The sequence below is a fragment of the Bos mutus genome, chromosome 23, assembly GCF_027580195.1.
Source record: "Bos mutus isolate GX-2022 chromosome 23, NWIPB_WYAK_1.1, whole genome shotgun sequence".
Lineage (NCBI taxonomy): Eukaryota > Metazoa > Chordata > Mammalia > Artiodactyla > Bovidae > Bos > Bos mutus.
The window spans coordinates 18,905,828-18,921,369 of record NC_091639.1 but is presented as its reverse complement, the minus strand read 5'-3'; positions in this window follow the sequence as shown (position 1 = coordinate 18,921,369).

The following is a 15,542-nucleotide window of genomic DNA, read 5'->3' as shown; positions in this document are numbered from 1 at the left end:
ATATTTTGGTCTGCTTGTTGTTATTTGCATAAAGAAATCGTTGAATCTTCTTGATGTCCCATGAGTGTTGTTATTTCAAAACAAATGCATTCTAGGCAGAAACTTTTTTCTTAATCTCTCTTTCATTTTATATTTATTTATATTTTATTTCTTAAACCCAAACCATTTCTGAAGGAATTGGGCATGGAGAAATATTTCACAAAATTCATAGCAGTAATTTTACAGAAGTTAGTTGTTGAATAAATTTGTATGATGAAAATGAATTGTTGGCTACATACGGAAAGATGGATTTTTTTTTAGGGTTCACCAGAGGAATAGAACCAACAGGGTATATATATATATATATATATATATATGGAAAAAAGGAATTGACTCACGTGATTATGGAAGCTGGCTAGTCTAAAATCTGCAGAATCAGTGTCTCATTTTGAATCCAAAGACCTGAAACTGCTGTAAAACGAGGAATCAGTTCAAAGGCTCCCAGGCAGGAGAGTGCTCCCCTGAAGGGGGAGAAGGTAGCTCCCCTGAAGGTAGCAAGGCCTTCATTTGATGAGTGAGGCCCACCCTCATTATGGAGGGCAGTTTGCTTTGTACTCAGTTTACTGATTTAAATGTTAATCTCATACAAGCACCCTCACAGAAACACTCAGAATAATACTTATTCAAATATCTGGGTACCCTGTGGCAGAGTCAAGTTGATCCATAAAATTAGCCATTACAACAGGATAGAAAGCCCTGCCTGGACCTTGACTGAGGTTTATTTGGGTTCCCTTAGAGTGAGAAGGCCTAGGAGTACGCTACAGTCCACACTCAGCTGATGAGTTAGTAGGAACATCTTATATGAAGGAGAGAGCAAATCATGTCTTATGTCTTGTTATTGTAAATGAACCAAAACTTGTTGAGCTTTATGTGTGCATGCCTGCTCAGTCACACCCAACGCTGTGACCCCATGAACTGTAGCCCACCAGGCTCCTCTGTCCGTGGGATTTTCCAGGCAAGAATACTGGAGTGGATTGCCATGTGCTCCTCCAGGGGATCTTCCTAACCCAAGGATTGAATCCTCACCTTCTGCATCACAGGTGGATTCTTTACTGCTGAGCCAGCCGTGACTGAAGCTCTGTTTTCTAACAGCAATCTTTCGTTTCTTCTGAGGGCCATGAGGGAAGGATCTGCTCCAGGCCTCTCTCTGTTTATGGATGGCTGACTTCTCCCTGTGCCTCTTCCCGTGATCTTCCTGCTATCTGTGTCTCTGTCCAAATTTCCCCTTTTTGCAAGGACATCAGTCATATGGAATTAGAGTCTGCTATAGACTGAATGTTTGTGTCTCTCCAAGATTTATATATTGAAACCTAATTCTCAATGTGATAAGGTTTGGAGGTGGAGGATTTAGCCAGTAATTAGATTGTACAGGTAGAGTGCCTGTAAATGGAATTGGTGCCCTTATAAAAAGAGATCCCAGAGAACTCCCTCACTCCTTCCACCGTGTAAGGCAACAATGACAAGATGGCCATCTATAAACTGAAAAACAGGTCCTCACCCAACAGAATCTGCTGGCATCTTGATCTTGGACTTACCAGAACAATTCTATTCTACTTTTGAGGGGAGATTGTGCCAATTAGTGTAGATTTCAGTTTAGTGAATTATTCTTAGATTGCACACAACAGACACTAATTGGTTAACTTCAGGGGGAAGGAAAGGGAAAGTACGTGGAAATGAGAAGGGACAAAACCTTGGGGATGACTCTGGGGGTGTCAACAGCAAGAGTCCTTAGACTGTGTCTCCAGGATCTTTGGAGCAGTGCAGCTCCAATGACAGTCCAGTGACATTCTGTGTCGCTATGGTCCATCCTTTCAATTCCCGAGTATAAGAATCTGACAGACTCTGGGTCAGATGATCCAGTAAGCTCTAAGCTGATACGTACATGGGGGACGTGGTGTGACACATTGTCCCACAGACATGTCATTTCCCCTCACCCTCACCCTAGGGAGAGTGAGTGGATGGCTGCTACTTTAGGAGGTCTCCTCCAGGTATTAAAACATACAAGATCACTAATCAGCACACTTGGAGGGTGGAGGTAAAATCTAAGAAAAACTTGGAATGGATCTTTGCATTTGAGCCAGGAAAAGATGCTTTAGTTATTGAACTCTAAACCTGTTGGGTGTTACTTCTATTCTGCACAGTAGACAAAAACAGGGATATTTCTCAGAAAAATGAAATTTGGTGACCAGTGAGTCTGAGTATTGAAAGTGAAAAATGCAAGGATGTAATTCAAGTAATCAAAACTGTTGAGGCTAAGGAAACTTTGAGGGTCAAGGATATACTCTGTATCTTAATGTGGTGGTTTCAAGACTGTATGCTGCTGCTGCTAAGTCGCTTCAGCCGTGTCCGACTCTGTGCGACCCCAGAGATAGCAGCCCACCAGGCTCCCCCATCCCTGGGATTCTCCAGGCAAAAACACTGGCGTGGGTTGCCATTTCCTTCTCCAATGCATGAAAATGAAAAGTGAAAGTGAAGGCGCTCAGTCGTGTCCAACTCCTAGCGACCCCATGGACTGCAGCCTACCAGCTACCAAAATTCATTAAACTGTATACTTAACATAGATGAATTTTATTGTGTGTAAATAATATAACTCTAGTAAATAAAACAGGCCACCTTCTTCATCACCTCCGCACTCTGTCTCAGTGTTTTCACAGAGTGAGTTTTTGATTGTTGAAGATAGTTCCTTATATTTATATGCTCTGTGGTATATAAGGGACTTCCTTGGTGGCTCAGATGGTTAAGAATCTGCCTGCAGTGCAGGAGACTTGGGTTCGATCCCTGGGTCAGGAAGATACCCTGGTGTATAAAGCAACTTCAGGTATATAATTTCATTTGGATGTCACATGACTCAAGCCAGATACATATTGTTACTCCCTAATTTTCAAGTGGAAAAATTGAGCCTCAGAGAACTTAAGTTACTTGCTGTTGGTGAATGATATAAGCTTGTATTTTCTGATTTTATTAAAGGAGAAAGAATGAAAATAAATAAGTAAAACGGGCCTGGATGCTGAAGGAAAACACAGATTGAACCCTTCACTTGTGGGAGGCTAGAGCCGCCTTATCTGCCACGAAGTGACTGTGCTTCAGCAAATAACAAATCAGAAACAGAACTTGGGCTCAGGAAAAACCTCAAGTGGCCTGAGAAAAGTCAACAAACTTATCATAGGAGAGCCTGAAACTAAGGACAGGCATCCTTAAAGCCAAATAATTTTTAATCCTATCCTAACATTTGTGTCTTTGAAACATTCCTTTTTTAAAAGATATTTATTTATGTGGCTGCACGAGGTCTCAGCTGCTGCATGTGGCAACTTCCATCTTCCTTGCAGCACACGGGATCTTTAATTGTGCCATGTGAACTCTTGGTTGCAGCGTGGAGGATCTAGTTACCCAACCAGAGACTGAACCCAGGTCCCCTGCGTTGGGAGCACTGAGTCTTAGCCACTATACCACCAGGTAAGTCCCAAAACATTTTACATGTGCCATTTCACTTTCATCAGCACAAAAACCTGCGAAGTGAATGCAATTATTTTTTTCTATATGCCACAGACGAACTGTGAAGAGGAGGGCTGGTGTCCGAATGTGTGTCAGGTATCGATTTATTTCCTCTCGGCCCCATATTCACTGTCAAGCTCCAGAGGGAAGATTTTCCCACAAGTTCCGCCAGTACAGCATTACAGTGACTACTGTCACTTCCCTCCTCTCCAGTGAGGTCTGGATCTCAGAGAGGAGGAAATTCCTTAGACGCTCCATTTCAGCACCCAAGGAAGCGAAGACAGCTCTCAAGAGTACACTATAAGAAGCAGCCACTGTTCCTCCAGCTAAAACAAACAGCATACAAGGCAGACCCCACCGCCCAGCTGAGATCTAGACCTTGTTGGAGCAGGCATGCCAGTGACAGGGATGTCCCTGGGGTGCTGTACCCAGGGAACGTGCTGGAAACCTTCCCTCCGGTACTTCCCTGAAATCCGTTCTCTAGGGTGCCAGAGAAAGCTGTTCCCTGGGAGGTATCTCCCCAGAGACCAGAGGGGAATTCTACAATTATATTGCCCGAGGCAAGGGGGCAGTGAGGAGTGATGTCAGGAAAGCTGCTGGCAACCCACTGCCTCTGCAGACTCACATCACCAGCACCATTGTGTAGGAAACAGGAAACTTGGAAGCAGCTCACCCAGCAAAGTCTCCTACACATGAACCTGCAGGATAGCGGTTGTTCTAACTGTTGCCACTCCAGTGACTTTGGGGTGTCTTGATGCCTGCATACCTGTATATCCACACAGAAGACCCTTAATCTCCTTCAGAACTTGCTTCTGACTAAATCCTTACCTCTAACGAGTAGGATGAACACCTTGTTTTGAATCAGATGGTCTTTTCTATCTCTCTTGGGTAGAGTTTATTATTTTGTCCCCAAGAGACTAGATACAACTTGTTCAGAGGCTGTTGAGAAATTGGAAGCCCTTCATCTTAAGTCTCAGGTTATCTCACTGAGGCACTGGGCTGTGGGCAGGGAAATTACATGGGACTCTCGAGGCTTCGATAAGTGCCCAGAAGGGCCATCATCCCAGGTGAAGCTGCCATCTGAGAAAACTGCTGATGAACTCTAAAGACTCTGCTCTTAAATCTGCTAATATGAGAATGTCAAGAGTTCAGAACTTATTTTCTCGATCAACAGGGTTCTATTTAGAAACAAAGACTCACTGACTTCTTCCTGGAAATTTCTTTAAAGATAATGCACCACCTATTGTTACCCCCAAATTGAATGTGAAGTGGAAATCTACTGCCAGTTTAAGGAAATCCTGGGGATAGAAATATGAGAAACACCATAAGGATGCCATCAGCAAAATCCAAAGTATAGGAAATGCTACAGGACAAATAACCTGGTTTCTTCAACAACTAAGTGGGAAGATGAGAAAAAAAAAAAAAAAGCAAAAGAATGGATTTGTAGAGTACAAAGAAACATAATAATAAAGGCAATATATGGATCTTGTGTGAACTAATGAAATATAAAAAAAAAATAAGGGAAATCTGAATGCCAACTGAACATTTTATGATGTTTAGGTATTAGGTATAATAATAATACTGTGGGGTTTTTTTTCTTTTAAACTTTTTATTTTGTATCGGGGTATAGTCGATTAACAATGTTGTGATAGTTTCAGATGAAAGGCGAAGGGATTCAGCCATACATATATACATTGATCCATTCTCCTGCAAACTCCTCTCCCATCCAAGCTGCCACATAACATTGAGCAGAGTACCATGTGCTACACAATAGGTCCTTGTTGGTTATCCATTTTAAATACCTGTGGGTTGTTTTTTTTTTTCAGCTGCACTGCATGGCATCTTAGTTCCCCAACCATGGATTGAACCTGTGACCCTTGCAGTGGAAGCTTGGATTCTTAGCCACTGGACCTCCACCCAAGTCCCAGGATTGTGATTTTTACTGTAATGGCTTTATTTATATGCTATTTATAGATATTTATGGATATTTTCTTTGGAATAATCATTGTGGGAAGGAAGAGTAAAGGTACAAATCAGGCTTTCTCAACATGGGCACTATTGACATTTTGACTCGGATAACTGTTGTGACAGGCTCCCCTCTGCATTGTTTGCTGTTTAACAGCATCCCTGGCCTCTACCCTCTAGCTGCCAGGAGCACTCCCCAGTTATGATGATCAAAAATGTCAACATTGCCAAATATCCTCTGTGGGACAAAATACCCCAGTTGAAAGTCTTTGGTGTAAGACAAGATTGGCCTACAAATGTGTAACTGTTAACATCAGTGTATATGAATACATGAGGGCTCGTTATTCTGTTTCCTCTACTCTTACATACATTTGAAACTTTTAATAATGATTTAAAATATTAAAATATTAATATTAAAAATATTTTTAAAAATATTTATATAGATATACTTCAAGGTGTTTGACTATAAAAACCTTGGCAACCCAGATATTTGCACCAATTAATTTTTGGAGACAAAAGACAAATTACAAGCTGAGAGAAAATATATGTAATGTATTTCACAGATAAAGGGCTAATTTCTCTAACTTATAGAGTTCTAAAACATTGTGAGAGAAAAAAGCCACCAACTCAACAGGAAAAAAATGGACAAAAGACAGAAGGAGTCAATACCCAAAAAAAGATTATACAAATGGTGCTCGAATATGTGAAACAAAACTCTACTCAAAGTAAGAGCTATGCAAATTCAAATCCTGAGAAACTATTTCTCACCTATCAGATTAGCAAATATTCCAAAGCTTGGCGAAAGTCCTTGTGGTAGGCAGAATTGTAAAATGCCTCCATGTATGATGTTTGATCTCTATAGAGTTATCCCTTGAATAGGTTATATTATATACCAAAGGCAACCGGATTTTATGAATATATTTAAGGTTCCAAATAAGTTGTCTTTAAATTAATCAAAAGGGGAGTGATCCTGGTAACCTTGACTTAACCAGGAGGATGCCCTTCAGCCAAGGCTCAGACTTTTCTTGAGGGTGGAGACAATCTCTTGCTGTCCTTTAAGAAGCAAGCCACCACGAATGTTACAATCCCAAAGTAAATTCTGCCAACAACCTGAATGAGCTTGGAGGCAGATTCTTGCTCATCTCAGTTTCAGAATGTTAGCACCTTCTGCACAGTAATTTACCAAACAGTATTCAGGGCTTCCCTGGTGACTCAGATGGTTAAGAATCCACCTGCAATGAGGGAGACCTGGGTTCCATCCCTGGGTTGGGAAGATCTCATGGCAACCCACTGCAGTATTCTTGCCTGGAGAATCCCCATGGACAGAGGAGCCTGGCGGGCTACAGTCCTTGGGGTCACAAACAGTTGGACATGACTGAATGACTGTGCACGGCACAGCATATTCATGGCATATACCATCTTCCCAGGAGGCTCCATGGTACAGAATCTGCCTGCAATGCAGGAGATGCGAGTTTGATGCCTGGGTCAGAAATATCCCCTGGAAGAGGAAATACAACCCACTCCAGTATCCAGTATTCTTGCCTGGAAAATTCCATGGACAGAGGATCCTGTCAGGCTACAGTTCAAGGGGTTGCAAAAGAGTCAGAACCAACTTAGCAACTGCTGCTGCTGCTGCTGCTGCTGCTAAGTCGCTTCAGTCGTGTCCGACTCTGTGTGACCCCATAGACGGCAGGCCACCAGGCTCCCCCGTCCCTGGGATTCTCCAGACAAGCAACTAAGCAACCACAATTCATAGCATATAGTTTCAGGAAGAATTTTTTTACTACCCACTAGATGGCAATGTTCCCTAGCCTAATTGAAAGCAGAACTTGGAAAGACTCCTTCATCTAACAATCTATATATGCTACATTGATTTTCTCACCTATTGAGCAAACTAGATTTTCATTCATGTCTATGCAAAATAATGTCCTTCAGAACTTTAATAACAAAAAATAGATCCTGTTTTCCCACACATGGGCTATATTAAAGTCAGAATCACTGGGTTGGTAGGGACTTCCAGAAGTCTGCTAGTCCCTACAGGGGAGCCTGGTGGGCTGCCGTCTATGGGGTCACACAGAGTCAGACAGACTGAAGCGACTTAGCAGCAGCAGCAGCAGGGATAGGATGGTGCCCGAAAATACAGGCTGCTGCCCTCCATGACATTTTATTATCAATTGCCCTGGCAGTTGGCCCTCCTGAAAAAAATGGAAAAGTTGATGTGGCTCCTAGTAGCATGCTTGCTCTGCTATTCTCAGCTCAAGCAGAGGAAAGATCTTACAACTATAAGAAATGGAGGCCCAGTAAGGAGAAACAGACAAGCAAATCATTACAAGGTAATGTGAGAAATGCAAGGGAGTAAGTAGAGGGCGCTGTGAAGCCCACAGGAGGAGGAAAGAGCCCAGCCAGTCTTAGGAGTAGTCAGGAACAGCTTCCCAGATGAAGGGGCATCCTAAACTGACACGTGAGGGATAAGTAGACAGGAGGGGCGGGGGGAGGAGCGGGGTGGGGGAGGAGGGGGGGAGAGGGGGGGGGAGGAGCGGGGCGGGGGGAGGAGAGGGGGGGGGGAGGGGTGCGGCAGATGAATGGGAGAGGGGGAAGGGCCATGCAGGTTGCAGAAGTTGGAGGAGGAAGAAGAGCATCTTACCAACTGTGTGCTCTGTGACAACCAAGAGAGGTGGAATGAGGGGGGTGGGTGGGAGGCTCAAGAGGAAGGAAATATATGTGTGAAAGTGAAGTCACTCAGTCATGTCTGAGTCTTTGCGACCGCATGGACAGTAGCCTACCAGGTTCCTCCATCCACGGGATTTTCCAGGCAAGAATACTGGAGTGGGTTGCCATTTCCTACTCCAGGGGATCTTCCTGACCCAGGGATCGAACCCACATCTCTTGCGTCTCCTGCATAGGCAGGCAGATTCTTTACCACTGAGCCACCTGGGATGGCTCAGACCAACTAAGCAACTTTGTTTTCTAAACAAAGCAGGCTTTGCTTTCTTAAAAAAAAAGCAGACCAACTAAGTGACTTTGTTTTCTAAATAGCCTCAGACTGCACACCCAAGCTGCACACCCAGGTGCAAGCTACAGATTGCTTGCACCGGGGCGACTGCTCCTTCCCCTCCCCCTCAGTAGGCCACCGAGACATTCTACCGTTGTAGCAGAAGGAAAGCCTAAGGAAGCTTAGCAAGGTGGTAGGAGCAAGCCATCTTCGGGGTAAGGGGAAGCTGAGGCGTGTGGTGATTGTAGCAGAACTGCATTTGTTAAGGCTCTCACAGGTTGCAAGGAAAAGGCACAGTAGCGGGTGAAATGAGGCGTAGGATCCAGAAAGAGCATAGGAGACCACCTCAGCAGCTGACCAGTCACTCTGGGTCCCTTAGAAAACTGAGAGGAAGGACAGGCCTCAGAATTGGATGGATAATCTGAGTTCATGTAGGCATCTGTCCTCACTAGGAGAGCGTCTGATTGGCTGGGTCTGCTGGTATTCACTGTACTGAGCATCCCTACTGGGAGGAGTTCCACTGTGCCCTCTCTGAGGAGGAGGAATCTCTGCCTTCACCCTGGCTACCTTCGACGCCTGCCTGGGGAGCAGCGTTGGCTTCTGCCAAATGGCACAAACCACAAACGTTTTACGTGGAAAACGCTTTGCTTGGGACTGCTTTCCTCAGAAAGGTCGAAGGGCTTGCCAAGAGTACAAAGCGCAACAGAATGCTTTTCAGCTCAGGAGAAATAGTTTGAATCAGCTGCTGTGGAGAGTGAGAAAGAACCCAGAGGAAATACAGGATGAAGGACCCAGAGGAGGCTGAAGACCGCAGGTTCCTCTTGCTAAAGTTAGAGTCATTTTTTTCTATTATGACTTCAGGAGGGGAGGGAAGGCAGATGGTTACTGTTCTCTAAATCAAGGGCTGGGAAACTTCTTCCATAAAGAGCCACAAAGTAAATACTTTAGGCTTTCTGTCTTGCATACTGCTTATTTTTACAACCCTTAAAAAAATATGAAAACCATTCATAGCTCTCAAGAAGGTCAAAACAAATTGGCCTGAGGACCATATTTTGGTAACCTTTGCTCTAGATAGTTGACAGGATCTTAAACGGAAGAGAAATCACATGCAATCTATTAGAGATAATGCAGTTACTTCCTATCGTGCCGAGGCTATTTTCTTGCAAGAGGCTTGACAAGTCATTTTAAAATGGGTATGTGAAAGAATCATTTTCTTCCTACCTGTGTGACATAAGAGTCATACTCTTATTGCAAGACAAGAGAAATTTAAACCAAAAAATCTCTGCCCTTTGGCATCCTCTCACCCCTCACTGTACATTGTGCATTATCCATCACCAGACCTCTCCATTGGCAGGACTACCTGCTCATCTGTAGAGAGCAACATTCTCCCAGCATCAGCAAAATACTCCTTGGAAGACACCATTCCTTCTTGAGCTTGTAAGAAGTCGCATAACCCACCACGATGTGACTTAGATCTGGATTATGTAAACTGTCAATAATAATGTCATTTGATGTAATGCCCTCTGTCTCAAAATACTTACATAACTGTGCCATGACTTCTAACAGGCAGAGCACTTCTCAGAGCTTTCTGAGATGCTCTTCCCAGGTTAAAATCCTCAAATTTGGCTCAAGTAAAATTTCCCATTTCTTTCTTTGACTGATTAATTTTTCTTCTATATGAGTGAGAAAGAAAAGGGACAAATGGGCAAGCCTACAACTAAGTAGGCTTATTTTTGAAAAGAGCTAAGGCAGGTGCCCCTCAGATGGGAGGAGAGTTAGAGGAAGTTATATGATGTCTTTTTTGTGTCCTAGATTTTGCTCAACGTATCTTTTCCTCTTTGGGGAATTTATGGATTAGATAAGAAACAGGTTTTTGGAAAATGGACTGAAAAACAATTCAATGAAAAGAAACAAATATATCCCATGATTTAAGACTCCTAAAATGTTTAAGAAAATTAGAAACTCAGGAAACACAAGCTCCAATCTAGATAGTGAATAATCTCAGTGAAAATGGAGAGAAGAGAGCATCTGAAGGACAAATGTGGATACAGAGTTTCCCTAGGAATTCAGAATTTTTATAGATTTATATGAAAGGTGAAAGACAATACATTCTTCAAAATGAACGCAACATCAGCAAAAGCCTACATGAACAGTGTTTAAAAAACCAAAACCAAGAACAAATCAAAAGTTGTATTCGCCCCCTTAAGAAGCTGAAGGTTTTGGTTAGAAGTCGTGGTGGGTTGAGCGCAGGTAGTGATTAGGCTGGGTCAGGGCCAGCCGTGTGTTTGGGGGACCCAGCGCAAAATGAAAATGCAAGTCCCCTTGTTAAAAAATTATGAGCAATTTAAGATGGCAACAGCAGAGCAGTAAACCAAGCACAGGACTCTTCGTGTGACCACTCAGGTGCATGGTGAGGAAGCCAGAGCCTGGGCTGACGACACAAGACTGATCAAACCCTGCCCCAGCCCAGCCACCTCTGCTTTAAGGTTGTCAAGGGAGAACCTTATTGTATGCAAGATGCAGTGTAGAAAATACTGCACCAGGCGGCGTGCTCAGTGTGTCCGACCCTTTGCCACCTCATGGACAATAGCCTGCCAGGCTCCTCTGTCCATGGGATTTCCCAGGGAAGAATACTGGAGTGGGTTGCCATTGCCTCTTGCAGGGGATCTTCCTGTCCCAGGGATCGAACCCTCATCTCCTGTGTCGCCTGCACTGCAGGCAGATTCTTTACCACCATGCCACCAGGAAAGCACACCACACCAGATACTCCTTCATTTTTCAGTAGTTCCTGTAACCGCCTTCACAGGGCTCTCTAGAAAACTCAGCAGCAGGACACATTTGAGGCTCAAGACAGAAATCTCTCCGCCAAACGGGAACTGAGAATGCCTGAGAGTTTATGTAATAAGAAGAGAGGAAAAGAGCAAATGACTGAAAGCACCAGCTAAGTTAGAGAGAAAAGCTAGCTCTAAAGACCTCTCCCTGTGGCCAAAGCATCCTGTTCACTATTTACAACTCCAGTCAGATCAGTAGCATCTCTTCTTGGAGGGGATCAAAATTAGAGGTGAGAAAAGGACTTTCTTCAGTCCCTTTACCCCATCTTGAGGGAAAGGGCTTTTAAAAAGTATATTTGAATTGAAAGAGGAACAGGAAAAGCACTGTTCTTTGTTGCTTTTGTCAGGAGAGTGTGTAATCTGTTCGGTTCTGTTGCGGCAGTAAAGATTTAAAATGGCAGTGTTACAGCTCCGTCACAGCTCAGTTTTATTAGGAAAAACAAAGGATAGTACACCCTCGAGGCATGAGGGCGGGCCAACCCCAAAGGAGAGGCCTCAATCCTTCTAGTTCAGTTCAGTCACTCAGTCGTGTCCAACTCTTTGCTACCCCATGAATCGCAGCACGCCAGGCCTCCCTGTCCATCACCAACTCCCAGAGTTCACTCAGACTCACGTCTATCGAGTCAGTGATGCCATCCAGCCATCTCATCCTCTGTTGTCCCTTTCTCCTCCTGCCCCCAATCCCTCCCAGCATCAGAGTCTTTTCCAATGAGTCACCTCTTCGCATGAGGTGGCCAAAGTACTGGAGTTTCAGCTTTCGCATCATTCCAAAGAAATTCCAAGGCTGATCTCCTTCAGAATGGACTGGTTGGATCTCCTTGCAGTCCAAGGGACTCTCAAGAGTCTTCTCCAACATCACAGTTCAAAAGCATCAATTCTTTGGCGCTCAGCCTTCTTCACAGTCCAACTCTCACATCCATACATGACCACAGGAAAAACCATAGCCTTGATTAGACGGACCTTTGTTGGCAAAGAAATGTCTCTGCTTTTGAATATGCTGTCTAGGTTGGTCATAACTTTCCTTCCAAGGAGTAAAGCGTCTTTTAACTTCATGATTTCTAGGCTTCCTCCTTTTATACATTTGTCTTCTCCCTCCTGAGCCGGCCCTATGCAAAGTGGGCTAGCTAAGTTTGTTTGTTTCACCTGAAGTTCTCATTCCGGTCCGCGGGTTTTTTTTCTTTTTTTTCCCCCATTTTCACGGGCTTTTTCCTTTCTTTGTCTTTTAGCCACCGCCATTTTGGACTCCTTTTTCCTATTCTAACTACCTAACACTTTGATAAAGTAAGCATAAATGCTAAGAGATAACAATAAGCAAGGAAAATAGCCAATTGTTTTTCTTCATCTTTTCTGTAAAGCAAGGTTTAGTAATATGCAAAGTTTTAAAAAAGAAAAAGCAATGGAAACTTAATAAAAATGTATAAGAGCATCAGATAATAATGCAGATGTTTTAAATGAACTTAAGTGTCTGGAACTAAACAGAGTGCATTCCAGGGATACTGTAGGAATTGGTCCTTGTACTCTGGGTCATTGTAATTGCTCTTTGAGAAATTATAGGACATGTGAGGAGAAACAAAAAAACTGGGGGAAAAGATCTCCAATTTTGATAAAAAGAGGAAAAAATTTAATTCTCACAACAGGGACTGGTAATGTCAAACCCAAGTTCATGTGCCCGATGCATAGTGACATCAAAACAGACCAAGATGTCGGAGTTTGGAGCAGAGAAAGGCTGCCTGGCAGTACTCTTCATTCCAGGGGGAAAAGGGAAGTAAGCAGTTACAGGGGAAACTGACTTTGGGTTGGCTCATTGGTTACCAGGGAAACTAGCAGAGAGGCATGCCCCTCACTGCCCCTTTGTTAAGCTATCAAGGTAGAGATGTTCTGATCTCAACGTAAGAAGTCACTGGCTGCGGCCAGGACAAGTATGTAGAACAGTCGGTTGCAAGTAGAGTGTAGGTGAAGCAGGCACCGACTGACAGATGATAATGTATAGAGAGAAGAGAACAGCCATCTCAGGTGACCTGATCATACACATTGAACTCTCCAAGTTCTACCAGCCGGACAGTGAAGACACAACAGCAAATCATCAGAGAGACCTGGCATTTTAGATATAATTCAGATATTTTGGAAACTTGAGACACACGTTTTTGAAAGTATCTGTGAACTGGATTTAATTTCCTTATAGAGAAGGAATAGAAATGGTGATGGGATAATGATATTAGAGATCAATAGGAATGAAATTATTACATAAACTGATGCACAAAATAAGTTGAAGAACTCTGAGACTAGCATAACAGGAATTCCAGCCTGTGGCGTATGTGTATGAGCTGTAAAAATGCGAATCTTCCTGTAATCCAAGAAGTATCAGTGGTGGTGATATAAGTATAAAAGTGTCCCACTTGCCTTCTTTCAGATTAAAAATTTTAAAGTTCACTCCCAGGTAAAATCCAGGGGGAAAAGTCATCTAAGTTTACCATTCAATTGTTCACCAAAAATAGAGGCGCGTCTTAGCTTTTCTCTTCAATTGAAGTCAAGGTGCTGTGTACATGTTGTGTGAAATTAGTATGTGGAGTTCAATGTCGCTTTTCTTGTTTTGGTTGCACTGGGTCTTCGTTGCTGCGCGCCAGCTTTTTCTAGCTGTGACTAGCAGGGCCTACTCTTGTTGTGGGGCACAGGCTTCTCTTGTGGCAGAGCACGGGCTTTAGGCAAGCAGGCTTCAGAAGTTGTGGTGCTTGACTCTTGGGTTCATGGGCTTCAGTAGCTGCAGCACACAGGCTCAGAAATTGTGGTGCAGGGGCTTACCTGCTCCCAGGCATGTGGGATCTTCCTGGACAAGGGATTGAGCCCCTGTCTCCTGCGTTGTCAGGCAGATTCTTAACCACTGCACCACCAGGGAAGTTCCCAATGTTGCTTTTCTTGCTCAGTGATTTTAATGAAATTCAGTAGTCTTGCATGATTTGTTTTTTCTTTTTTCTAAACTGCATTCCCGTGCCTACTGAAGGCATGCCTCTAGTATTGGCTATTATGGTATTTCAAAAAGTGTTTGAGACATGTCTTTATGTACAACCCAAAATATTGATGTTTTGAACAGCTATCAACTGCTGCATTCCTTAATTCTTTCTGCTATTTGTCACAATTGTTATTTAAAGAACCAAATAAGTATTGCATGAAGATGTGCCCTTTTTCTCTTAGTTTAAATAAACACCAAGGTACCTGGAAAAAAAATTCAAGTGGAAAAATTCAGTAACTCTCAGTGTGACCTGCATTCCATTAAGTATGACTATGAACATTGAATCATAACTTTGCAGTTGTAATTTTATGTTCACAATATATTTGAATACCTCCCAATATTTTTGAAAGAAATCTTTCAAACATACATATACCTATCCGCAGATTTCTTACGCTCTTTTTATTTTCAAAAATTTCAGCTGTACAAGAAGATGGAAAGACTAGCACTATGAAAGCCTGTATATCCTCTACCTAGATTCAACACCCATGTTTTTGATCTCTCTGCCTATGGTATTTTTTTTAACTGAACAATTTGCAATGCTTCATGACACTTTTGCTTCTTTTTCTTCCCTTTCCTCCTGAGCTTTTTTTTTTTTTTATATATATTTATTTATTTCGCTGCACCAGGTCTTAGCTTCTGCACATGATCCCTTTGATCTCCCTTGCAGCATGCAGGATCTTTAATTGCGACATGTGGGATCTAGTTCCTTGATGAGGGATCGAACCCGGCCCCTGCGTTGGGAGCCTGGAGTCTTAGCCACTGGACCACCAGGGAAATCCCTCCTCCTGGGCTTTTAATTGTCACTGCTCAAGACCCTTCATCAACTCTGCCTTCTGTTTGCCTCTTGAAGCACGCATTCTAAATGGCTCCAGCTCCATCTCTAATTAGACACTAAAACATTTTGTCCCTTATCAAAGGACTACCAGGTATCAATAAGAACATGGAAAGAAACTGCTTTGTGTGGGAGAACTCAAGAGACTGTTCTGGCCTTTGGGTGTTGGCTAAAAAACCGTATGCTGAAGCTATTCAGAGGAAAGAATGTAGGTGAAAAGAAAAAATGATTATGCATGTTAGAGACTCAGGGAAAAGATCTGATGGTGAATGAGGAAGAATATCATCTTTCTCAATTATAACATCGTAGATGTCTTCTATCCATGATAAAGTCCTGTCTCCCCTATCTCCACGCATGAAGTGGACAATTGCACACCCCATTAAC